The sequence below is a fragment of the Leuciscus leuciscus genome (genome assembly GCF_965113295.1).
Source record: "Leuciscus leuciscus genome assembly, contig: SUPER_11_unloc_5, whole genome shotgun sequence".
NCBI lineage: Eukaryota > Metazoa > Chordata > Actinopteri > Cypriniformes > Leuciscidae > Leuciscus > Leuciscus leuciscus.
Window position 1 is genome coordinate 112426 of NW_028118542.1, and position 26893 is coordinate 139318.

General features: G+C 36.5%; 1 long non-coding RNA gene and 1 pseudogene across 2 annotated transcripts in view; both read right to left on the minus strand.

Annotated features, from left to right (window-relative positions):
• LOC309510221 (NACHT, LRR and PYD domains-containing protein 3-like) overlaps positions 1-26893 on the minus strand; it is a 343190-nt pseudogene that overhangs the window by 95488 nt on the left and 220809 nt on the right. Inside the window, exon 12 of the transcript XR_014211802.1 lies at positions 22435-22605. The product of XR_014211802.1 is annotated as an NACHT, LRR and PYD domains-containing protein 3-like (transcript). The remainder of the gene's footprint in view (positions 1-22434; positions 22606-26893) is intronic.
• Positions 28-1874, minus strand: LOC309510231. The gene is made up of 3 exons (XR_014210273.1): positions 1782-1874; positions 1487-1600; positions 28-63 (listed from the first exon to the last, which is right to left on the minus strand). It is a non-coding gene; the product is annotated as an uncharacterized lncRNA (long non-coding RNA).

Below are 26893 nucleotides of genomic sequence, written 5' to 3' on the forward strand. Positions count from 1 at the left end.
GACCCGTCACTCCTCAAAGACACACAGCTGGGCGCTGGTTCTGATCTCTCCTGCTGAACTGAACTATAACAGAACAGATTTAATTAGTTTTTGATGATAATCATCATATGCAAGATCTTCATACTGTTTGGATGAAAAGCACTTGAGGAGGGTTCAGACATTGTTTTCAAGAAATTCATTTAAAACAGACATCTCTTTTATTATGGGCCTATAAAAGGTTATTTCATTTGGAAATATGTTCAGATGATATGGTCCCATGAATTGTCTGAGTAGAAACAATGTTGTAACTTTTGTTCTCGCTGTATTATTGTTGCCGCCAGCGCCGCCATGCAAAGATGATCGCTCATCTTGGACATCTGCATTTTCCGGATCAGAATCGGGCTCGAATTGATAAGGTAGTTCTGACATGATCACCTGCCTTTATTGCTTCTGGAGCTGATGTTCCAAATATGGTAAGGGGCGAGACATTTCCGTCACACGCTTGAAGGGGTGGTTGATTATGATTTCACTTTTTTAACTTTAGTTAGTGTGTAATGTTGAAGACGAAGTCCTTAAAAAATGCTAATCAATGAATAGAAGATAACACATAAGCTACCTAAATTCATCAACTAACCATTCAGAAATGTACTGTTGCATTCTACATGTTGTCACTTCTTGAGTCTCTCCATTATTGTCTGACTCTGGTTTGAACATAAACATTGACATTTTCAGTGCATGTCTGTGTGAGGTAAAAGGATATAAAATATCTGTGGGGTATTTTGAGCTAAAACTTCACACACACACACTGGGGACATCAAAGATTTATTTTACATCTTGTGAAAAGAGCATTATACCACCCCTTTAAGGTTATTGGGCCAATCACAATGTACTGGCTAGCTGGCCAATCAGAGCACGCCACGCTTTTCAGAACGATGAGCTTTGTAAAAATCAACGCATTTCAGAAAGGCGGGGCATAGAGAAGCAACAATAATGTACAGCATGTGTAGAATAATGAGTATGTTTGTTTTTTAACCTAAAACCACATAAACACATTGCATTACACCAAATAATGTTATTTTTAGAACCGTCATATGACCCCTTTAATTGTATTACATTGATACCATCTGTTGGTCATTTTTGGAGGAGGTTATAATGGGTTTGAGGTCAGAATATAGAATAGGGTATTTTTTTGAGCTCTGAATATACATGTAAGGCCACAGCAGCACTGCTGCACATTACCTGCAATTCCACAACGCCCAGGTACCAACAAAAAGGACTGCAGTCCATTTAAAATGTCCACAAAAGCTGGGTGTTTCAAATAATATAAGCATCTCTTTCAATAAAATGCTATTTATCTGATTCCAAGCCATGAAATTGGAACACTCATAGATTATGTCTCTCTTGCATCAGGTGAAGACAATGTCTATTATGAATATCATAAATACAAAATACAAAACACCATAATATTAAAATGTTAATCATGTCTTTAAGAAATGTTGTAGCCTACCTGAGATCAGCCTGTGTATTGTCATTCTTAAAATGTATTGGATAATCCATAGACCCGTCACTCCTCAAAGACACACAGCTGGGCGCTGGTTCTGATCTCTCCTGCTGAACTGAACTATAACAGAACAGATTTAATTAGTTTTTGATGATAATCATAATATGTAAGATTTTCATACTGTTTGGATGAAAAGCACTTGAGGAGGGTTTAGACATTGTTTTCAAGAAATTCATTTAAAACAGACATCTCTTTTATTATGGGTCTATAAAGGGTTATTTAATGTATTAATTTAAAGTACCTGCAAACTGGAGAAAAATCTTCATCTCTGGATGTTTGTCTGTCATCCATGATGAAGCTGAACAGTTGAAACAGTCTGATCTCCACTGACTCTGGATGTAAATGACGAACAAACACAAAACTAAAGTAATTAAACTTAATTAAACATCTTTATCATTGATCTGATCATGAGAGTTGGAGGTAAATAGATAATGACATCGATGCGTTCACTCAAAAAAGTAATTTGAAAAATCATCACATAGCCTAACTTACAGCACGATACACAAAAGAAACCCTGTTCCTTTACTACAGGATGAACAATGTCAAACACGTCCTTTCAGAAAAAAAGTATTAATGTGGACGTCACCTGTAAAGGGCCTCAAGACATAAAAAGTCCCCTTGATCCATATTTAGTCTAGATATCCAACCGATTCACAAACTCCTCCATCTTTTCCATCAAGTAGCTAGTACACACATTCCTGTCTACGGTTTTATAAAAGTTTCTGTGAAATACTTACTACTATTTTGTATCGGAACTTAGGAATCGACTGTCTGATTACATGGCGAAACATCAGCTTCCCTTTCAAGGGAACTCGAGCTGCGTCGAGACGCGGTGGGAACGCCCTGCGTGATTGCGTCGTGAAGCACGTGTATAACCAGTCCAATGGAAAGACGAGACGTAATAGGCAGGTGAGATGGTGCTCGATGCAGAGCCAAATGGGAGGAGCTAGAGCTCGAGCTCCCCCTTTTCTGGAGCTCCAGCTCCACCTTGCTTAATTTAGTGAGCGGGGATTCGCTGCAGCGTCAAATGGGAGGAGCTAGAGTTCTAGCTCACCCTTGCTGGATCTAGTGCGAGTTCAACCGTGATGGAGGAAGGACAAGTTTGTTTTGATGCGCAAGATGCTGGCATACATCATATTGTATTTTTCTCTAATATTTGTCGTGATTGATTAAATATTTATCGTTTCTGTGACAAACGCGTAAAAACACCTAATAAGAACATTGCTCACACTGTGTGTGTGTGTGTGTTTCTAAAAACGGTTGAAACGTATCTAAGTAGCCTATTATTATTTTATCTTTATAACGGTTTCGTTGTTTTCCTCACTTTTAAAGCTGCTTTGGACAAAAGCGTCTGCTATGATTATGTAAATTACTAGACTTAAAAGGCAATGTGAAAGCTTAGATAGTGCACCCCTATTTATTTTTTGTCCACCGCATTTACGTGTGTGTTATTTGTGAATTAATCTAAATCATCTGATTAATTTATGAAATAAAAAATAATAAGACTAGGTACCTAATCTGCCCTTTTTGTAGAAGTAAAAGCATACTCCAACAGGCCAGTTGTAATTATTATTATTTTTAATTATATGTAGTTATTTTTAAATTAATTAAACTAAAGAAATAAGAAATAAAAATTTCTCAAATAAAAATGTATATTTACTGTACCAAACACCACTTTCAATACACAATAGTCACCATACTTTATTAAACAACACTTTATTGGAGGACAAAGCATAAAGTTGATAAAGTAGCATAAAGAAAAATGAGATTCAAGATAAATAAAAATGTGTCTTCAAAAATACGTTAACATCATATGAATCCATTCACAGCTGCTGAAGCCACAACACGAGTGCCAGAGAATCATATTCAGTCACCTACAGAAAACAGATTTGATATTGTGTTGGAAAATAATGATTCATTATCACAGCTAAACTGGTTTCTTGCTCTTCCCTGTACGTCTCTATCATGTTCGTGTTCTTCTACCTCGTCTAAACAGTTTGTTCAGTTGAAGAACAGAAGATGTGATCACTGATGTGGTGTAGCTTTTTCTCAACCAGAGGAAGAAGTCTCAACATCCCATTGTCAGGCGTTCTCCAGTGCTGGTCTGAAAGTAAAACAAAAAACACAAACCATTCAAATGAAGTTGTTTAATGGACAGTCGGGTCAGCTTATGTTCTGCGTTATTTAAAGCAGTGATGGTTTACTCTGGCCCTCAGCGTCCACTGTCCTGCAGATTTAGCTCCAACCTCAAACCCTCCTGCCTATTGTCTATAAGTAAACCTGAAGACTTTGGTTCAAATTTTCAGATGTGCTCGATTAGGGTTGGAGGTTAACTCTTAATTAACCTCAAAAAGTAGAATGCAAAGGGCCAGAGTTGCCTGTTCCTTACATAAATTTACAAAGCAGCAGTCAGTACATTATATAATATACACATTGAAGTGTTATATATACACATTTAGCTCCTAAACTCTGGAATGGCCTTCCTGATATTGTTCGAGGCTCAGATTCGCTGTCCCAGTTTAAAACTAGATTAAAAACGCATCTCTTTAGCCAAGCATTCACATAATACTTACCTTTTATACTACAGTTGAATCAGATTGAATGCATTAATATTAGGAACAGCAGCTACGCTAATTATTTCCCATCTGCTTTTCTGTTGTTATCTCGGGACGCTAGTCCCGAGGTAAATAGAGTACGTCAGCTCCAGTTTGTATCCAGCCTGTCATGGAAACTTCAGATGCCCCAACACCCATGCAGAGACGACTCGAAGCCCGTGAGGAGACGACTCCACGCCCGTGAGGAGACGACTCGACGCAGGCGATATGTTATGCCCTAAATTAATGCATGATTAACTAACTGTATTTTTCTATGTACCTTTTTTTGAAATGCACTTTCTGTAAAGCTGCTTTGAGACAATATGTATTGTGAAAAGCGCTATACAAATAAATTTGAATTGAATTGAATTGAATATAGTATTGCAGCACATAATATAAGCGAAGTACTGAACAAAAACAGTTATATCAACAGCAACCTATTTTAAAAGATTTTTAAGAAAGGCATGGTCTCTTTTGAGCCTTTGCCAGTGATGCTTGATTTCTTTCCAGACAACATACTCTTCTGTGAATTGTTTCAAGAGCTTCACTTGGTCTAAGCACTTGGTTTAGCTTAGATAGTGCACCCCTATTTATTTTTTGTCCACCGCATTTACGTGTGTGTTATTTGTGAATTAATCTAAATCATCTGATTAATTTATGAAATAAAAAATAATAAGACTAGGTACCTAATCTGCCCTTTTTGTAGAAGTAAAAGCATACTCCAACAGGCCAGTTGTAATTATTATTATTTTTAATTATATGTAGTTATTTTTAAATTAATTAAACTAAAGAAATAAGAAATAAAAATTTCTCAAATAAAAATGTATATTTACTGTACCAAACACCACTTTCAATACACAATAGTCACCATACTTTATTAAACAACACTTTATTGGAGGACAAAGCATAAAGTTGATAAAGTAGCATAAAGAAAAATGAGATTCAAGATAAATAAAAATGTGTCTTCAAAAATACGTTAACATCATATGAATCCATTCACAGCTGCTGAAGCCACAACACGAGTGCCAGAGAATCATATTCAGTCACCTACAGAAAACAGATTTGATATTGTGTTGGAAAATAATGATTCATTATCACAGCTAAACTGGTTTCTTGCTCTTCCCTGTACGTCTCTATCATGTTCGTGTTCTTCTACCTCGTCTAAACAGTTTGTTCAGTTGAAGAACAGAAGATGTGATCACTGATGTGGTGTAGCTTTTTCTCAACCAGAGGAAGAAGTCTCAACATCCCATTGTCAGGCGTTCTCCAGTGCTGGTCTGAAAGTAAAACAAAAAACACAAACCATTCAAATGAAGTTGTTTAATGGACAGTCAGGTCAGCTTATGTTCTGCGTTATTTAAAGCAGTGATGGTTTACTCTGGCCCTCAGCGTCCACTGTCCTGCAGATTTAGCTCCAACCTCAAACCCTCCTGCCTATTGTCTATAAGTAAACCTGAAGACTTTGGTTCAAATTTTCAGATGTGCTCGATTAGGGTTGGAGGTTAACTCTTAATTAACCTCAAAAAGTAGAATGCAAAGGGCCAGAGTTGCCTGTTCCTTACATAAATTTACAAAGCAGCAGTCAGTACATTATATAATATACACATTGAAGTGTTATATATACACATTTAGCTCCTAAACTCTGGAATGGCCTTCCTGATATTGTTCGAGGCTCAGATTCGCTGTCCCAGTTTAAAACTAGATTAAAAACGCATCTCTTTAGCCAAGCATTCACATAATACTTACCTTTTATACTACAGTTGAATCAGATTGAATGCATTAATATTAGGAACAGCAGCTACGCTAATTATTTCCCATCTGCTTTTCTGTTGTTATCTCGGGACGCTAGTCCCGAGGTAAATAGAGTACGTCAGCTCCAGTTTGTATCCAGCCTGTCATGGAAACTTCAGATGCCCCAACACCCATGCAGAGACGACTCGAAGCCCGTGAGGAGACGACTCCACGCCCGTGAGGAGACGACTCGACGCAGGCGATATGTTATGCCCTAAATTAATGCATGATTAACTAACTGTATTTTTCTATGTACCTTTTTTTGAAATGCACTTTCTGTAAAGCTGCTTTGAGACAATATGTATTGTGAAAAGCGCTATACAAATAAATTTGAATTGAATTGAATTGAATATAGTATTGCAGCACATAATATAAGCGAAGTACTGAACAAAAACAGTTATATCAACAGCAACCTATTTTAAAAGATTTTTAAGAAAGGCATGGTCTCTTTTGAGCCTTTGCCAGTGATGCTTGATTTCTTTCCAGACAACATACTCTTCTGTGAATTGTTTCAAGAGCTTCACTTGGTCAAAAACCAAGTGATAACCTGTACAATGTAAAATTGTCAACATCACAGTAAATTGACCGGTGTTGATTTTCCAGTGTTACAATAAAGTATTAAAATAAAGTGTTGAATCAACACTAAACAGATTGGGTTTAACACCAGAAGTGTCCATTTTAAATAAGAGTTGGTGTCATTTTGCGTTGTTGCAAACATAACTCTCTTTTAGAGTTAACCAAGCCACACCTCCGTTTACGTGCAACCGTCGTTTTGACTGAACCAGAGTCCAGACCACATGCGAACGCCATTTTACTTGTGGAAGAGTCAAGCGTGGGGTAAGTCTAATACTTTAACTTGATAGTAATACAGATAAATCAGACTGTAAATTGATTTCAATGTATACAGTTTATTAGTTTAATCTATTATTCGATCACAAATCACTGTAATAATGAATAATTAACATTAGACAGCCAACGAGCTCTGACGTCTGATTTTTGTATTTTGATTTTTGCCAATGTCATGCCACTTTATAAATTATGTAAAGGTAGTAAAGCCTCGATTAAGCTTAGTTTTGTCTATCATCACGTCTCGCGCACTGTAATTGTTTTTATGCACGTTCACAGGCATTTTCTTTCTGAGCACACTCGACAAAGCCTAAAGTTTTGCGCGCGCGAAGCACAGGCCATTTTACAAGGTTAACTGTTGAATTTCTAGAGTGTTCTACCAGTAACGTTAAATTGGCCTATCAGGAAGATCACTGGACTAAAACTAATTGTTATGATTTTAATTTGAATATTCTTTCGTTGACCGTGGTTCTGTGATAGTCGTGGTTCTGAACTGTGGTAACGTTAAGTTTATCATGTTGTGAAATGATTGATCTGCGTGGTATTATTTTCTGCCAAATATGGGTGTCAAACGCAATTAATTTAAAATTTTGTAGTGAATTAAAGCTCTCAGTTGCCTTTTAAGGAACGAAATCCAGTAATATTTGTTAGTGTTCGCTCTAACACTGTGTGGAACACTCGTCGTGAAATATAGGTAACGTTAGAAATAAGGCACAGCTCTTCACTCATCTCCCTAGGGCTGAAAAATGTAGTCGACATCATCGATAAACGTCAAAACAGATATTGTCGACAGATATTTTCAACTAATAACGCCTGCAATAACGCGGTTTAACCATTGGGACGCTGTAGTGCAAGGCTGTATTGCAGCTAATGCAATAGAAGATGGCGGTTGAAGCTTTTAATGGTGCTGCTTTATTTAATATAGATTTGTGAGGCCAAGATGGCGGCGGTGTAGGTGGTAGTGTTTCTTTGCTCTTCAGGGAAATAAAGGTGAAGTGGTGATATAACCTATTAATCGGACTGGTGATAACGTGAAAAAAATACGTGAAAACGTTATATGATTCTGATTTGACATCTTTATGCATGGGAAAAAGAGGCAAGAAGAAAGTTAAACAAGTTTGGCTTGACACCATGTCTTCCGACGCATCTGGCTCAACTGATCAATTTGAGAATTCAGCATCAGCCTCGAGTAGTGCTGGATTTAAACTTAAGAAAGATACCGAATCACAGTGGTTTGACACATGTCCAAATTTCGACAATGAGGTTGTCACATCCCTCTCGGATACTCCTCAGAGGCCAGCTGCTAAAAAAACGAAACGCGCAGAATCTAACGTTAGTGGAAACGGGAATGAGAATGTCTTGGCGGCTATTCGTGAACTTGATTCTAAATTAGACAAAACGTTCCAGAAGATTTCGGCGATTGAAACTACCACCGAGGCAACTTCCAAACAAGTCAAAAGTCTAACAGCGACGGTACATCAGCTTATTTTGGATGTTGGCGTGCATAAAGAGGCTCTCGATCATATGGAATCTGAGGTCCACGCTCTGAGAAAGGAAAACAAATCACTGAAAGCAAGTGTACAGGAGTGTAGACGTTACAGTTGGCGATGGTTTCTAAAGTTGCACGGCGTTGCGGAAAAAGACAATGAGGATGTCCGAAGTGTGGTCCTCAACATCTTAGGGAAGATTGCTCCTGGAGTCGGAGACGGGCTACAGGACAGTGTCGATGTCGTTCATCGTCTGGGTCCGAAGCGAACGGATGGAAAGACCAGATCGATCATAATTCTCTTCTCACAGCGCCGCATTCGTGACATCATTTGGAGTGCTGCTAAAGGTTGCAAGTTTCTAACTGACAATAAACTGCGTCTCTCGGAGCCGCTGTCTCCTGAAGATAGAGCAGCGCGGGATAAGCTGTGGCCTCTTGTGAAGAAGGCAAGGGAGGAGGGCAAGAAGGCAACCTTTCGCAACTCATTTGCTTTGATTGATGGGAAACAAATCTTCTATGCTGATGTCGTGTAAGCCAAGCTGCTGCTTGCACTGGTTACTTTTCTCATGCAAAAATCGAAAAGATGAAACTTGACGACTAACAATATAAACTGTGCAAAAACTTTTAAGTTGTGCACAAATAGGAACTATTTTTGTTCTTCTTTAATTATGGTTACCTTTACTATTAATCTCCTTATTTGTTTATCACCTCGATAACATGTGCTTTGGTTATTATCCACCTCTCCCTTTACATTCTGGTAGCTAGTCTAAAGAAAGTAACTTTTTTGTTGTTTTTTCTCATTTTGTTTAGGGGTTCTTGTTATGGAGTATTCGTTTAACTCCTTGTCGGTTGTAACTTTAAATGTTAGAGGTTTGCGGGACAATCTGAAAAGAAAAGCAATTTTTTTGTTTTGTAAAAGAAGTGCAGCTGATCTTATCTTTCTTCAAGAAATTCATTCAGGGGAAACAGATGTTAAATTTTGGAGAACGCAATGGGGAAGCTCAATTTTCTTTAGCCATGGCAGCAGCCACTCGGCTGGGACTGCTATAATGTTACATAGATTTAAAGGGACTGTATTAGAAACTGTATGTTCTGATGAAGGCAGATGGGTTTGTGCTGTAATTAAACAAGATGACGCCACCTTTATAGCTTGTTGTGTATATGGACACAACTCTCGTGCATCCAATAGAGTAATGTTCTCTCTAGTGGACAAGCTTAAAAAGTTACACAAAAAATATAATAATGTTTATTTTATTTTGGGGGGAGATTTTAATGAATGTATGGACGATCACCTGGATAGATACTGGTGTGGCACGGTTCACAAAACCCACGGTTCGGTTCGTATCACGGTTTTAGGGTCACGGTTTTCGGTTCTGTACGGTTCTTGTTGTTGTTTTTTCTTTTAATCTTTAACACTCCAAAAATTTACTTCAGCATATGATATATAGCTGAATTATCTAATTATTAATTTATTTATTTCATAAATGGGGTGTGTTTGCAAAACGCAGCTTCTCATTTCCCGTGGGCTGTGTCGGACAGTTATTTGTCACCACTTTTTCCCAGGGTTGATATTATGTCCCAGCACGGATGTACCAATACAAATAAATAAAACATTTCCAGTTAACTAGCAAAGTATTCGTTTCGTTCGTTTGTTAAATAAGAAGCAATCTAGCGCTGAAATGTGTTTTTTTTTAATCAAGTGATCAAAGTGCTCGTTGCCGTTGCGATCAGTGGCGCTGATACAGTGTTCTCGTGGCTCGCGCACACACCGCAGCGGCCGCACATTCTTCACTCAGACGCGCGCTTCAGTCCGTTGAGGAGACTCTAGGCTACTCTATTCGTTCCGATGAAATCACAAAACAAAATTCATACAAATCTGTCCCTGCTTGATATACAACCGCTGATAAACATAATCGGTTTTGATGAAAAAGAAAAATATATACGAGTGCAGATTAGAACTCAGAACCTTTGACACGCTTGGCAAGTTCTGCCACTGGACCATTAAAGTACATACCGGTACGTGGAACAGTCGATCTATGTAGCCTATTTATTCACGTGAAAAAAAAACAACATATAGCCTAGTGGAGTTGATCTCATTAAATGTCTAAGTAAACCCAGTGTACTATTTAAATCGATTGCTGGACATTGTAATGTTATTCTACATTTGTCTGATTTATGATTTAGCATTGTATTAGCAGTAGCACGGGCACAAGGCTACATTGCGCATGCGTCGAACCGTGCGAACCGCGCGACGCACACACGCACCGAACCGAGACAAGCGAACCGAACGGTTCGGATGTTTTTTCATGTACCGTGCCACCCCTAATAGATACCCCCCTAGACTTGATAGCAGGATGAATAATGATCTAATTTTTTCCCTGTGCTCCGATCTCTCTCTTACTGATGCATGGCGGTTCTTTAATCCTTCTACAAAAGATTTTACCTGGTCCAATAGAAGTTTATCTCTGAGATCTAGGATTGACTTTTTTCTAATTTCATCTTCTATCCTTAAATATGTAAAAGATGTTTCTCATGTCACTGCCCCCTTATCAGATCATAAATTAGTTGCAATAAAATTGAGTGACATCAATGATAACCCGAGAATGAGGGGCTATTGGAAACTTAATAATACCTTGTTACAAGACAAACAATTTAATAGTATCATCAATCTTACCAAATAATTATTTACCGGATCAACCAGAGATTATAAAAAAAAACTGGGAGTTCTTTAAATATAAAGCTAGATATATTGCAGTTAAAAGTAGTAAGGAACTTAAAAATATTAAACATAAAACCGATTCAGAGTTGGTTAATAGACTTAATGTTTTACTAGCTAAAGATAAGATTACAGAAGAAGAAGATATGGAAATAAAAAAAATTAAATCTGGAATTCGACAGAGCTTATTTAGAGATGGCCAAAGGTGCATATATTAGATCTCGAGTGAAATGGCTTGAGGAGGGGGAGAAGAATTCGAACTATTTTTTTGCCCTGGAAAAAAGAAACGGTCAGAGGAAAGCTCTTTCAGCGCTTAACATCGATGGAGTTACCTCTAAAGACCCTAAAGAAATATCAGAATTTGTTAGCAAATTTTACAGCAATCTTTATACATCTGAATTTAACTATGACAGCTGTGAGAAATTTATTAATACAATTAAACACCGTATACCAATTATTGATCGTGAGTTTAGTCGAATTTGTGACGCTGATTTGTCAATAGAGGAAATTAATCAAGCTCTGCACTCAATGAAAATAGGTAAATCCCCTGGTATTGACGGGCTTTCAGTAGAATTCTATCTTCACTTTTGGGAGTTTATTAAATTGCCTTTATTTCATATGTATAAGGAATGCATCAGTCAGGGAGAGATGACCTCTACAATGAAACAGGGAGTTATGTGTGCACGCATGCGCGGAGTTGAGTAGACGGTGATGACACTGAGCTCTGACAATTAGTCTAAATATCGTGCAGTGTGGTGCTTAACTTACGGCAAGAGTGACCAAAATATAAGTTTGCCACCAATAAAGACTCTATGCTGTGTTATGTCTCCTAAGAAGTCTAAAGTACAGCCGAAACAAGGTGAAGAAGCGTCTCAGCAAGTGGGAGCAAGTAACATGGCGGGTGAGGAGTGTAACGTGCTGGAGCTTCCAGCCCTCATACGTAATATAATGCGAGAGGAGTTGAACGTGGTGGTGGATAAACTAAATAACCTCGCGAAAGACATATCTTTCTGCACACAAAGGCTTGGTGAAGTTGATGTGACAATGTCGAACTTTGATTCACGTGTGACAAAGCTGGAGACTGTGTGATGGACTTATTAAGGCCAACGAGGAGTTGAAAGGTAAAGCCGAGCGACTTGGAAATGTACAGTCGCAAATACAATGTGCGTGTATTTGGCCTGACGAATGAGATCGAAAAAGGGAATCCGACCAGCTACATGTCTGCTTTGTTTGAGGATTTATTCCAAGATAAACTACGGGGGGAGCCACAGGTGGAGATGGCCCGCAGGGTTGGACCGGTTGGGAAAGGTGCAGCTCGAGTGATGATTGTACGTCTTCACAAACTCACAACGAGAGGAGATCATAAAAATCGCCAAGAAAGAGGGAGTGCTACAAGTACGAGGGATGAAGTTAAGGATTTTTCCAGATCTCACTACAGAAATGGCAAAAAAACGTGCAGGATTTCATGAAATAAGGAGTAAATTGAAGGACGCAGGGGTGAGACATGGCATAATTCATCCAGCGACGCTGATAATAACATTTAAAGGAGAGACTAAGAAGTTCACAGAACGCAGTGCAGCAGAAGTGTATGTAAAGACCATAATCGATACTGGATTGAATGTTAGGGATTAGATCGGATAAACTATAAGGTCATATGATAACAGATAAAATGGACTATAAGTTAAACACTGAATTTAAGAGTGATTTTTCTGTTAAGCTAATTATGATGTGGGCAAGGTAAATAGAAAATGAATTTCAAATTTTGGTTAAGCTTGATATTAAAAGTTTTTGTTCTTGAATTTAAGACCACATTGCTAAGATTTAGTTTAGGAAAATGAATAATTTGTCATGAGCAAGCGTTGCTCTACTGATGTATTTTGTTTATTTCATTACAATGCAGAAGATATTTGTGTGTGTGTGTGTATGTGTGTGATGTGTGAGTGGTTGGATGTTATATTTGCATTAATGAGAGCTCAATGTAATACTACAGGCATGAGTATTGATGGACAAACATGTGTTAGATGGTTGAAAAATATTTTTTGGTACAAAAAGGGATGTTTGAAATAGCTCATTTGAATATCTGTAGTTTAAGGAATAAAATAAATGATATCTCAGAAATATTATAATTTCGACATATTAGCCATTTCAGAAACACATTTAGACTCAACTATTAATAGTACTGTATTGAATATAGATGGCTATAATTTATATAGGCAGGACAGAAATTTGTATGGAGGAGGAGTAGCTTGTTATGTTAAAAATAATATTCCAGTCAAAGTTAGAGGAGATCTTAATATACCAGGAGTTGAAGTAATATGGGTACAGCTACAATTACCTTATGTAAAGCCTATTCTTATCGGATGCTGTTATAGACCACCAAATGCTACTGTAATGTATTTGGATCAAATATGTGAATTGTTGGATAAAGCATGTGAAATGGGAGATGAAATCTATTTCTTAGGAGATTTTAATATAGATTGGAAGTCTATGAATTGTACATCAAAGGGTAAATTACTTTCTTTAGCTAATACTTGTAATCTGTCTCAAATAGTTAAGGATTATACACGAGTAAATTTGAAAGCCGATGGCACATATTCAGCAACTCTTATTGATTCAATTTTTTCAAATGTAAAAGATTTATGTTCGGAGGCAGTCTCTATTCCGGTCGGTTGTAGTGACCATAATTTAATAGCTGTGAAAAGAATTACAAAAGTATCTAAATCCGGTCAAAATTTTATTCATAAAAGGACATATCAAAAGTTTAAAGAGAATGATTTCGTAGAAGAAATGAGGAGTGTAGATTGGTTGGAGGTTACACAGCAGCAGAATCCTACTAGAGCTGTGGCCATTTTTGATAACTTGATAACCAGAGTAATAGACAAACACGCTCCTTTAAGGAAACAAACTGTAAGAAATGTTTCAACTCCATGGCTGGATCAAGAGCTCAAAGAATATATGAGGCACAGGAATCAAGCTAAAGCAGAAGCTATTAAACAGAATGACGTGGTTCAGTGGAATTAGTATCGTAAATTTAGAAATCAGGTGACTAAAATGAACAAACGTAAAAAACAAATATATTATCAAAATAAATTAAGAGATGCTGGAATGGACAGTGCAAAGGTATGGAAAACACTTAATGAATTACTAGGAAGGAAAACAAAATGTAATACAACATCATTAGAGGCTGATGGGATTTGTCTTACTAGACCAAAAGAGATTGCTAATTATTTGAGCCATTTTTTTAAGCATAAAATACAAAAAATTAGACAAGCCATGGATTTGGGACAAGATGAAAATATCTCATATGATCTAATATCAAATAGGATAATGAAAACAAAAGATTGCACATTTAAATTTAACACTGTAACAGAGGACAATGTGAAGAAAATATTACAAGCAAGTAAAGATAAACCCTGTGGAATAGATCACTTAGATGTTAAATTGTTGAAGATGGTGGTAGATGTCATTGCTTTGCCCATTTCTCATATTATTAATCTGAGTTTAACAGCAGGTGTTTTTCCCTCACAATGGAAAAAAGCAAAATTTTTACCTTTAATAAAAAATAATAAAGAACAGTTTTCAGGTCAGAATAGCAGACCAATAAGTTTATTACCGGCAGTAAGCAAAGTGATGGAAAAAGTTGTGTATGATCAAATACAAGAGTATTTGGAAGTAAATGGGTTAAACACAATGTATCAGCATGCTTATAAAATGGGTCATTCCACAACAACAGCACTCAGTCAGTTAACTGACTATTGGCTACAGGAAATTGATAATAAGAATTTAGTGGGCACAGTATTTTTAGATCTAAGCGCAGCCTTTGATGTTCTAGACCATAATATTTTATTTAAAAAGTTAGTTTGTTATGGATTTGAACCAACTGCTGTTAGATGGATTGAAAGCGATCTTAGAAAACGTGAGTACACAGTTTACTTTAATGGTAGCTACTCTGAGGTGGAAGAAATGAGTTGTGGGGTGCCCCAAGGCAGTTGTTTAGGACCCCTTTTATTTTCTGTTTTCACAAATGATTTTCCACTTGTAATTAAACATGCAACCATGGCAATGTATGCAGATGACACAACATTGTGTCAATCAGCAAGAGATATAGATCAACTGAATATTATGTTAAATATGGAGTTAGACTTGGTTATACAATGGATTACTGACAATAAATTACTTATTAACAAAATGTATGATACTTGGGTCAAAATATTTTCTTAAAGGGACTATGTGTAGCTTTTTAGGTATTTTATTATCTAAAATCAATATTTTTATTCATAAATATGCCATCAATGGTGTACAAATACCTATGCCAATGATCAGACTAATCCTCGTAAACGAAGAATTTATTATCTTTATATACATGGGACGGGTAAGTCCACGGAGGCTTCCATGTAGTTCCGCCATCTTGAAAAACTATAATAGCAGAGAGGGACAAAAAGTACTAGGCCAACGCGTTTCCACAACGCGTTTTCGTTCAGAACCAGCGTCACGTGACTGAAGCCAGCAGAAGCGGAGGAGCAGAGCAGTGAGAGGCGCTTGTCACTGCACCGGCAAGTTTAAAAGGCTGCACTGCACGGTTATTTATACACCGTTCATTCATACATATGCTGAGTCACAGGATAAGGAGTCCTCGTCGTCGAAAAAGTTCAAAATAGACCGTAAAAGGAAACGTGACCGGAGATTACAAAAACAAGGGTTAATGTCGGGATAGCTAACGCAGGAGAAAGCTTTCAAAAGAGACGCTGAAGTTTCCTGCTTTCTTCTCGACAGGTAAGTCAATGTTACGGTCTTAATTACAAGCTTTTTTTTCATTGCTTGGTTGTGTACTTTATCGCGAAGCAAAGAGGACATGGAGACTGACAGAATAGACAGAGCAGGTTACCTATGATATAAAAAAATCTCAGCTCTCAGATTCTGTCACTTTTATTACGAAATTCAAACAATATATACTGTTTTTGGCGCTTGTAAATGTGACGCGAGTCACGACGGATCCCTAGCGGCACGTGAACCGATCATCTCTAGCTAGTAAATAAACACAAATGAACAATGTTGAAAGATACAGTACAACTTACCGAAATGTATATTCCTCATACATTATATCGACCAATCAATCAAACAAATGGTAAACAGCTGGAGAACAATTATGTATGTCACAACATTTACCTCAGGAAAGCCATTTAATGACCATAATAAAGGCTAGCAGTTAGTTGGCTAGAAAAAAAGAGCTATAAAGAGTATTTTGCTAAATATGTGTACTATATTACATATTTATTATATTTGTATTTATATCATTAAATAAAGTTATTATAATAATAAAAAAACGCATTATGTATCTTTCTGTATGTTTACAGCATTAGGTGAGTTGTTTTTTTCTTGAGAAAAATTAATGCCTATCTTGTGTAGATATCCCCCCCACCCCCCGCTCCTCCATAAATCTCACTCCAAGCAAAACTCAAAAGTTGGCAGCTATGTTATATAGACAGTAGAACATTTATAGTTAAAAGTTAAACAGACTCTTTGATGAATAGCAGCTATTGAGTAAAGTAACGATAGAGAAGGCTCTGATGATGATGATATCTAACAATGCACGTACTTAAAAAAATATAACGAGTAAAGAAGGCATTACTAGTAATTACCATAGTTAATGTTTTCCACAGTCAGTAATTGATAACTAACAATCTTTTTTTCGTTGTTTCAAGTTTCAGTTTCACCAAGAAAAACTCGAAGTGCTATTATAAGACATCCTGTCATAGCTTTTTGGTACATAACAGCTACCGTAGATGCAACGCGCATTTGAAAAAGTGAGGCGCTGGAGAGCATTATTCATTTGAATGCAAAATACAATTTCACCACTAGATGGGAGAAATTCCTACACAGAGTCCCTTTAAGCCATCATTAACATTGCACTTAGATATAGGAGGAAATGTGATTCAGCAAGTAGAAGAAATTCATCTATTGGGTGTAATTGTGGATGGCTCACTGTCTTGGAATAGCCAAATAAATAAAATATTGCAAAGAATGGGTCGTAGTATGGGAATGATTAGATACTGTAAGAAATGTATTCCCAAATGGCTGACTAAACGATTAGCCCAATCTTTAGTATTAGCTCATTTAGACTACGCGTCAGTTGTTTGGTCAAATACCAATGAAAATAATTTATACAAATTGCAAGTCGCACAGAATAAAGTGGCACGTATCGTTTTGGGTTGTCCATATACAACTAATATAATCACAATGCATAATAATTTGGCATGGTTAACTGTAAAATATAGATTAAAATATTTTCTTTTATCATTTATTTATAATATCATTGAAACAAAAATTCCTGAAATAATTTACAGAAAATTGACATTTTTTGCTGATCAACATAATTACTGCACAAGACAAACCACTGGAATGCAATTTGTTTTGCCTCAAGTAAGAACTAATCAGTTTCAGAGAGCAGTTTTTTATCGGGCCATGGTTGCATGGAATGGATTACCAGGATTTTTGTTGTTGGAAAATAATAGAAATTGTTTTAAAAAGAAATTTAAATTGTTTCTGTTCACACAAGAGTCATGATGTTGGAAGAGTATGGTAATATGGAAAGATGTTTTATAGTTAGTATTGGAGAGCTATTTATGGATTATATGTTCAAATGTATAGCATTTTTTTTGTTTTTTGTTTGTTTATTTATTTAATTGCATTGGGCTATTGTAGATGATGTCCAGTTTGTGGATGGGTGTGAGTGGGTGTGTGAGTGGGTGTGTGTGTGTGTGTGTGTGTGTGTGTGTGTGTGTGTGTGTGTGTGTGTGTGTGTGTGTGTGTGTGTGTGTGTGTGTGTGTGTGTGTGTGTGTGTGTGTGTGTGTGTGCGCGTGTGTGTGTGAATAATGTACAAAATGATGAATTATGTAAATTTGTGATGTAATGAAGAGGAGACCCCAGGAAGAATAGCAACTGATATTTCAGGCGCTAATGGGGATCTTAATAAATGAAATGAAATCCCTTATACCCAAGTCAAGCAAGGACCCTTTATTAATTGACAATTGGCGGCCTATTACTCTTTTAACATTAGATTATAAAATGTTAGCCTCTGTTTATGCTAAAAGATTACGTACTGGTCTAAATAACATTATTTCAGAATCTCAGTCGGGCTTCATGAAAGGCCGTCACATATCTAATAATATAAGGTTAGTATTAGATGTGCTAGATTACTCTAATTTAATTCAATCAGACGGTCTCATACTTTTTCTTGATTTTCAAAAAGCTTTTGATTCCTTAGAACACAAATTTCTTTTTCGCACTCTAGAGTTATTTGGATTCGGTAAATCATTTATTGATACTGTAACCATGTTTTATAGAGATATTAACAGCTCAGTGATCGTTAACTTTGATACATCCAAAAGGTTTGACATCCATCGTGGAGTCAGACAGGGCTGTCCAATCTCCCCGTTTTTATTTCTTTTAGCCACTGAACTACTTTGTCTAAGGATTAACCAAAATGAAAGTTTGACAGGAATCTCTATATTTGATCGAGAGTTTAAAATTGCACAGTTAGCTGACGACACCACACTATTCTTGGAGGATAAAAAACAGTTACCTAATGTTCTGGAATTGGTGGAACAATTTTCTTGTGCTTCGGGTCTAAAACTTAATATTTCGAAATTATCTCAATTCATGATATAGATGAGACATCATTGGAGGGGATCCCTGTTAAAAACTGTGTAAAATATCTAGGTATCCATATCACTAAAAATCCAGTTACCAGACATCTTTTAAACTTTTCTGATAAAATGACAAAAACTAAAAACGTCTTTAACATCTGGCTTCAGAGAGATCTTTCATTATACGGTAGAGTCCTTTTATCTAAGGTGGAAGGGCTCTCTCGCTTTGTATACCCTGCTCTTTTTTTGTTTATCAATGATAAAGCTATAAGGGAAATTAACAAAATATTTTTGGATTTTATTTGGAAAAATAGGCCTCACAAATTGAAAAAAGAAGTACTCTCTAATTCCAGAGGTGAAGGTGGCCTTGACTTTTTAGATTTTGCTGATACTATAAACACCTTTAAAGTAAACTGGCTGAAAAGATGCCTTGTGAATCCAGTGTCGTTATGGTTTTTCATTCCTAATAATATCTTCAACAAACTCGGTGGCCTGTCTTTCCTATTAAAGTGTAACTTTTTACCTAGCAAGTTACCCATCTCCTTATCTAACTTTCATCAGCAATGCCTTCTCTCGTGGAAATTGTGTTTTGTCCATTGCTTTTCCCCCCACAAAGTTCTCCTTTGGAATAACGCGGATATAACCGTTAGAAATAAATCTCTCTTTTTCCCTAGATGGTTTAACAATAATTTTAATTGCATTCTATCTGTCTTTGATGATTCTGGTCATATTCTAACTTACAAGCAATTTTTGAATCACCATAACTTTCCAGTTCCACCAAAGGAATATAATACCTTGATAAAAGCTATCCCAGCAGGCTTAATTCAGCTAATTAAAAATCACCTTAACTTCAGTAAAGGTAATAGTGTTTATCCGGCTTTACGCTTGGGCGAGATAGATTTTTTAGATCGAAAAAGCAACAACAGACATATTCGCTCAATTTTTCAAATGAAGAGAAAAGTTACTTCAAGGGGGAAATTCTATTGGGGATCCCTTGTAACAAATGTAATTTGGAGAAAGGCCTGTGTTCACAGAGTAAACGCAACAACGTATCTGACTTGCAACACACACACAGCAGCAGCTGTGCTCACTCAAGGTGATTTTTATTAATTAAACAACCAATCACAAATATACACACTCTCATTACTCATCACGTGACATTTCATTCAACTCAGACATAAATATCAATCAATAAAAAAAAAAAAATAAAAAAAACATAATACACATTGAGAGCACACGGTTAACCCTCTGGGGACCAAGCTGTTTTTGGGGCCCTTGAGATGTTCTGACATGCTCTGACATTTGTGCTTTTTTCAGTTATTTATAAACATGTTAATGGCAAAGGTGTAAATTCACTCTATATAGCACAAACAGGCCTACCATAATATGCGAGCAACATGTATGTAGATGTTTGTATTTTTAAGAGAATAATGTTTATGCGTGGTTATTTAAAAAAATAAAAATGAAAGTTGCTGAAATAAGACCACAAAACTCATACAAAATATGTGCCCACAAGACTTTTGACTAATGGATGTTTTCTCTTGGAGTTCTAGCTTCAAAATTATGTGAAAATAGTCTTGCTTTATCGTTCACAAAAAAAAAATACATTGATTTAAATGGTGTAAAACAGGTTTTGCTTGGAAAGCCAATATGCGAGGGGGAGGAGTAGTTTACACCTTAGATTACCCAGTCCCACCCACTCTGCATAATGACTCTGCATAATTAGCCATTCATTCAGGTGTGACACTGACTGAGCCACAATGCAAGGACAAAATAGCCTATATATTTAGAAGAAGACTTATATTGACCATTTAAGATTTTGCTTACATCTATCTTGTAAATATGTTTTGCTATTTTATTAAAAAGGTTACAATTACAACAATAATTACAATTTCAGCAATATTTCTGCAAAAAAAGTACTCTTTCTTTGTAAAAAAAAAAAAAAAGATTATAGGCCTACATTTTATCATATGTATTCATTAGTTTGAATATAGCCAACATTGGAACATCTTAGTCTATGACTTTATTTTTGACAAAATAGTATTTTATATATATGAGCAGAAAAGCTTATTTGATGTGACAGTATATTCTACAGTAAAAACTGTACCCAAATCTAGTCAACAAAATGTTGTCTTTCATACTTCGCCTGACTGTAACGCAGTAACTGTAACTGTAAAAGCAGTTTATTCTTTCACACACAGACGCGCGATTCATATTTAGGCTAAACAGTCTTTACAAATATGTACCCTTCATTCATCTCACAGAAACGCTATTCATATTATAGAAACACGATTCATCTTTTTGTTTACATAAGCCTACAACGTTATTCCATAACGTTATTCCACATTAACACTTGAGAAAGGATAACTTAGCCTACCTCACTCCTCAGCGGGATCTGCTCCTCATATCAGCACGGAAAATTTTCTCCATAAGGTAGGCTATATTATGCCTCTTTGTTTACAGCTGATGTGGGGGCGTTTCACAGACTGAAATGGTTCTCAGAATTTGCGTTTGAATAGCACGCGCTCTCCGGGGCGTGGTCAAATTACTTTTGAATGGCTCCTAATGAGCTCGACTGGAGTCGCTCTCTTTTTATACAGATTACAGAAGCTGATAATATTTGTTTTTTATATAAATTACTTCATTTAAAAGCTGCGATCTCAAGCTTTATGCCCGTGGGTCTGTTTGCCTGTTTGACTGAATTTTCGCGGAGTTATAGATAATTTTCGAACGCGTTTCAAATGGGAGTTTACTGACAGAGAGAAGGCAGAAATAGCATCATGTTAGTTTTTCTTTATTTGTCAAAAAGCAAAACACTTTATTTGTATTGTGAGTATACAGAAAAAAAATAGAAACTGAACAGGATCGATTGATGTATTACACGAAAATGAAAGATCAAAATTAACAGAGCATTTTGTGTTTATTTTTCATTGCTAAAAAAAAAAATGAGCAAAACGCGCGGGCGCGTTTTTGGTCCCCAGAGGGTTAATTTGGCGCGTCTCACAAACTCTTTTAAGCAATGTCGGTTAGTTGTAACGAGTTGTATGGGAAGCCAAACACACCAACAGTGGGACGAAACGGAGCGGTGTTACAGAGCTCGTGCCGTGCTGACATCATCGGTGCGGCTCAATGGACCGAGCTGTGTGACCGACTCGACATCGCAGGGAGGACGTGTTTGCTAGCGAAACCGAATGGACAGAGCAAACTAATCTCACCAGCGCGGCGCTGACCATGTTACTTTATTCATTACTGCTCCGCAGAAGTTCAGGTGTTTTCCCTGCATATAAGATAATGAAGATCAGCATGAAGTTATTACATTTCTTTTGCTTATTATCTTTCATATTAATACATTAGTAGTTTCTGAAAAGCTACTTTGAATAATTGTATTTTTGTAGCCACGGAAAGAGCCGTTCAAAGCAGAAACTTCAACGATTAAGGACTGTGCAGTGCCGGGGGAACTATAGGATCAGGGTTGGGAAACACTATTATTACACAGAAACATCATTAGGGAAAACACTGTTGAGTAAACGTGGGGGAAAAGAGTTGTCATTGTAGTCAGAGTGAAACAGACTAAAATTATTGAACATAATGAATATAATGAAATACTGACTACATTTAAAGGATATATTTTAAAAAGAATGTAAAAATGAACACTAATACCAGATCATGAGATTAGACATTTGTGTACACCTGTGATTTCTGTGCTGAGATTTAGTGTTTACAGAACAAGCTAATTTTAGTCCTAAAATTTACATCAAATGATTCATCTTACTGAGGACAAAGACATGTGTGACAATCAGAGAGACAATCTTACCACAGTGTCTTCAGTTTACAGTGAGGATCCTCCAGTACAGCAGAGAGCAGATGAACTGAATCTCCTAGTTTATTCTCAGACAGATCCAGATCTCTCAGGTGTGAGGGGTTTGATCTCAGAGCTGAAGCCAGAGCAGAACAACCTTCATCTGTGACTCCACAATCCCTCAACCTGTAGAGAACAATGACACACTCTTCACTCTCTCAGTTCAGATCAACACGTACAAGCCACAATTCTACACAGACTATACATATGTCTAAATTTCAATTGGAGATTTATCAGTCATAAAAAAATAAAGAAATTCAAAAAGCTTTCAACACATGTGCTTCATAAATCCAACAGTTCTAAATGAGCTCAAACACAACTACACCTCTTCTCTGTGACAGACTCATCGTGAAGATGAAAGCACACAAGAGTATGGTAGGTTAACTACTGACTATAAGTAACTTTGCAACTACATGCCAACTTATTCTAACCCTAACCCTACCAGTCTACTAATAAATCTATTAACACTCCAATGGGAGTTAGTAGACATGTGCAACTGTACTTATAGTCAACAGAATGTGTTCAAGGGACCATTAAAATAAAGTGAAACCAATATGGTCTAACCTAAATTGATAATTATGACAACACTGTTGCTGACAGTGAACATACCATGAGGTTTTACTGGATATGCAGTGATTGTTTCTGTCTTCCTAATGCTACCTTCTGCCTCTCTGTTTTGCTCTTGCACACAATCTACTTCATGCCTTCTGTCCTCTGATTGATAGTTTATAAAAAAAAAAAAAAAATAAAAAAAATCAAATAAAGCATTTTTTGCTGAGAAATGATTTATTAATGATTCATGATTATTATAAATTAATGTAAGAAACATTTACTGGACTGAAGCAACTGGGTTTATTGATATTAATCCACCATTTGTTAATGTTAAAAATGTAATTCTTCTGACATTTTTTCATGTTAATATAAATGTCAAATATGACGCAACAGGCTTTTGGGGAACATTTTCCATCTCTTAATTATCATTGATTTGCACTGAATTGCATATGAGCCATAAAAGCGATGTATAAATATGATACTCAACAAAAAAAACACACATGCATGCATATACAAGTTTGCATCTGTTTTTTGTTGAGTATCATATTACACACACACACACAGACGGCTTTTATGGATCATATATGCAATTTTTAACATAAAAAATGGTGTATTAATAATCAATAAACCCCAGTTGCTTCAGTCTAGTAAATGTTTCTTACATTTACTTTATAAACATAATTAAAGATTTTCTGAGCAAAAGGACCTTACTTAAAAAAAAAAAAAAAAAAAAAAAAAGTATAAACGATCAATCAGAGGACAGAAGGCATGAAGAAGACTGTGTACACGATGTTTCTCAGCAAAGTTTTGGTCATATTGATAATTTATAGGCCCTAGAAATTTGCATATTAAATTTGATACAGTAGGCTAATATATTCATAAATAGGCATTTTACAACCGAATTTTACAAAGAATGTTTAGTTAAAGTTATGAGAGAATAAATGTTTTAAAATTGTTATTAAAATCTTGTAACACGCATTGCCAAACAAGCATTCTTTTTTTCCAATTAATTTAAACTCCCAAAGGGGAAACGTATCCTGGGAGATACAAACATTTACAGGCAGATATGGAAAATGGAAAAATTAAATCCATAAAATTTCAACATAAACATGATAAGCTAACACTTAACAACAACTCTTCAAACATGCAAGTCTCCTCAAATATTGTAAATATGTGAAATGTATCACTGAAGGCGAGTAGATTTCCCACTACAGGTCATGTTGTTTTTAAATGCTGTCCATGAGCTAAACAGAGAATCTATGAATGAAGTCACCAGATCTAAATATTCACAACAAACACCATTTCAACATGAAAACTGAGAAATTAAACCAACACTTTCCCTGCTTATCTCAGGATACATCGCCCCTTTTAGGGTTAATTTTAAATTAAGAGAATAATATGAATATACTATATGAATTATAAATAATTACAATTCATTTAATATAAACATACAATTATTTCACTCTAAACTGCTTTAATTTGGAGTGAGAGATACAGGGGGAGTGGCTTTATTGCATCAGATACATGTCACTTTACTCACAGCTGATTGGTCCAGTTTTGGTTTGTGATCTCTTAACACAGAATACATTCATTTTATTCAAGGTCATCCTGCAGCGCAAGTTACCATGGTGATCGAACCCGCTAAAAACCAATCCACCTTCTCGAGCCCGAAAAAATAGAGTTTGCTCAAAATAATCTCAAATTTACAAGGGGAGCAACTGAAACTGGCTTCATGCAACAGGACACAGAAACAGTGGGAAACACTGCTGTAACAAACACCACTCACTGTCATTCTGAAGTGCTCCTGAAGAGCTTAATGAGCTGGTTTAGTGTGTTGGATCTGAACTCTGCTGATAGGTAGATCTCCAGGAACAGTTTTGGGCGCTCCAGATTTAGATTAACGAGATAGACACATGATTTACGTTTCCTGCTTCTGTGCATCAAAATCATACATAATACTGAACTATTCATTCGGGCACGTACATTCTTTCATTCTTTCTCCACAAGAACACAAGTCTGTTCTTAGATCTAAGAAACCACCCAGGAGAACCCCATCACTGCACATTTTGGATGTCTCTCTTGTCTGACTGACAAACACACCTGAGATCTTGGAGTCTTTACTAACGAGCTGATGAGTTGAGTCAGCTGTGTTTGATTAGAGAGACATCTAAACTGTGCAGTGCTGGTGAAACTCCAGGATCAGGGTTGAAAACCACTGAATTATTATACAGGAACATCATTGGGGAAAACACTGTTGAATAACATGGGGAACAGGAATGTCATTGTAGTCAGAGTGAAACAGACTAAAATTATTGAATATAATGAAATATTACAGATTCATACCCCCCATAAACAGCTCCAAACCCGTTCTTCAGAAAGTCTATGGGTGACGTCACAGACGCTTTGTCCATATTTTTTACAGTCTATGGTTTGTTCGAGCAAAAAAGTGTTAATTTGAGCAATTCCGTCAAAGAAGCAACACAAAGCCTGTAAAGCATTGAAATAAATATCAGTAAATATTGGAAACTTAAATAATATAAAGTTAAATCGATTAAAAAAAAAATAAAAAAAACGTCCTACTTCCACACAAAGACGCGTGATTCCACATGAAGCCTACAGTTCTGCGCTTTGAGAGGGATGTGGGACACGAGGAGGAAAGAGTCAGAGACCATCAATCTATTTTCTGATATCTTCATGTTTTTTAGGCTACTTGTTGTATAAGGTATGAAAAGCGAATTTAATCTTCCACAACCCAGCGGGCACCTTGACGTCAATTTAACATCAATATGACATCAACATTGATGTCAAAATGACGTCACGAAATAGGTCAAAAATGAAAGTCATATTGACGTCAAAGTGTCGATGTCAATTTGATGTCAAGATTTTGACCTCTGCTGATGTCATTTTGCCAAACAAAAAGGTGAAATGCATGGCCGTACACTTATTACACGCTTCACTTAAAACTAACCAGATTTACTTTATTTAATTTCCGGTTTAATGAAATCATATTTTGCATTTTAAAGTCACCATGATGGTGGTTAGCGTTTGCTTTAGTTGGTCTCTTGACGCTTGACTTTTTAAAGGTCCCCTATTATGCCCCTTTTGACAAGATGTAAAATAAGTCTCTGATGTCCCCAGAGTGTGTATGTGAAGTTTTAGCTCAAAATACCCAACAGATCATTTTTTACAGCATGTTTAAATTGTCATTTTTGGGGGCTCAGAAAAACACGCTGTTTTAGTATGTGCCCTTTAAATGCAAATAAGCTGCTGCTGCACGACACAGGGGGCGGAGCTTCATGAGCTCGCGCTCAGTCTCAGGACAATTTCATCTCACGGAATGATGATAATAATATCAGAAACTCTCAGTAACGGTGTTCATTTCGACCCGGAGTCGGACAATAATGCCTACAGAGTCAGAGTGCTGTATAGAGATGGAACAGGTATTACGGTTCGTATTTGTCATCTGCTTGTATGTATCCACTATTAATAGCCTACAAGTCTGCTGTTTCGGACCAGGTCCGAATGATGATCAAACATATACTGATGAGTTTAATAAAGTTTATTGTACATAACACAAAAGATGAAGCGTCAGTTTTACTTCAGAAAATCACCGTAAGAGCTGAGTAAACACAGTAAGTTATAAGAAGTGCGCAAGTACATAAACAAATTTCAGTAGAGTTGAGGGAGCATTTTCTTTAAAAAACTAAATAATTCCACCTCGTCTTCAGCGGCTGCCTCAGATTTCGGGAGTAAATCGAGAGAGAGCTATGTGGATTAATACATCCAGCCACACAACACTTACAACGCTTGGGAGACATTCTCGTCAGTGCAGCAGCTGTGAACTCGATCAGGGCGGGTCTAT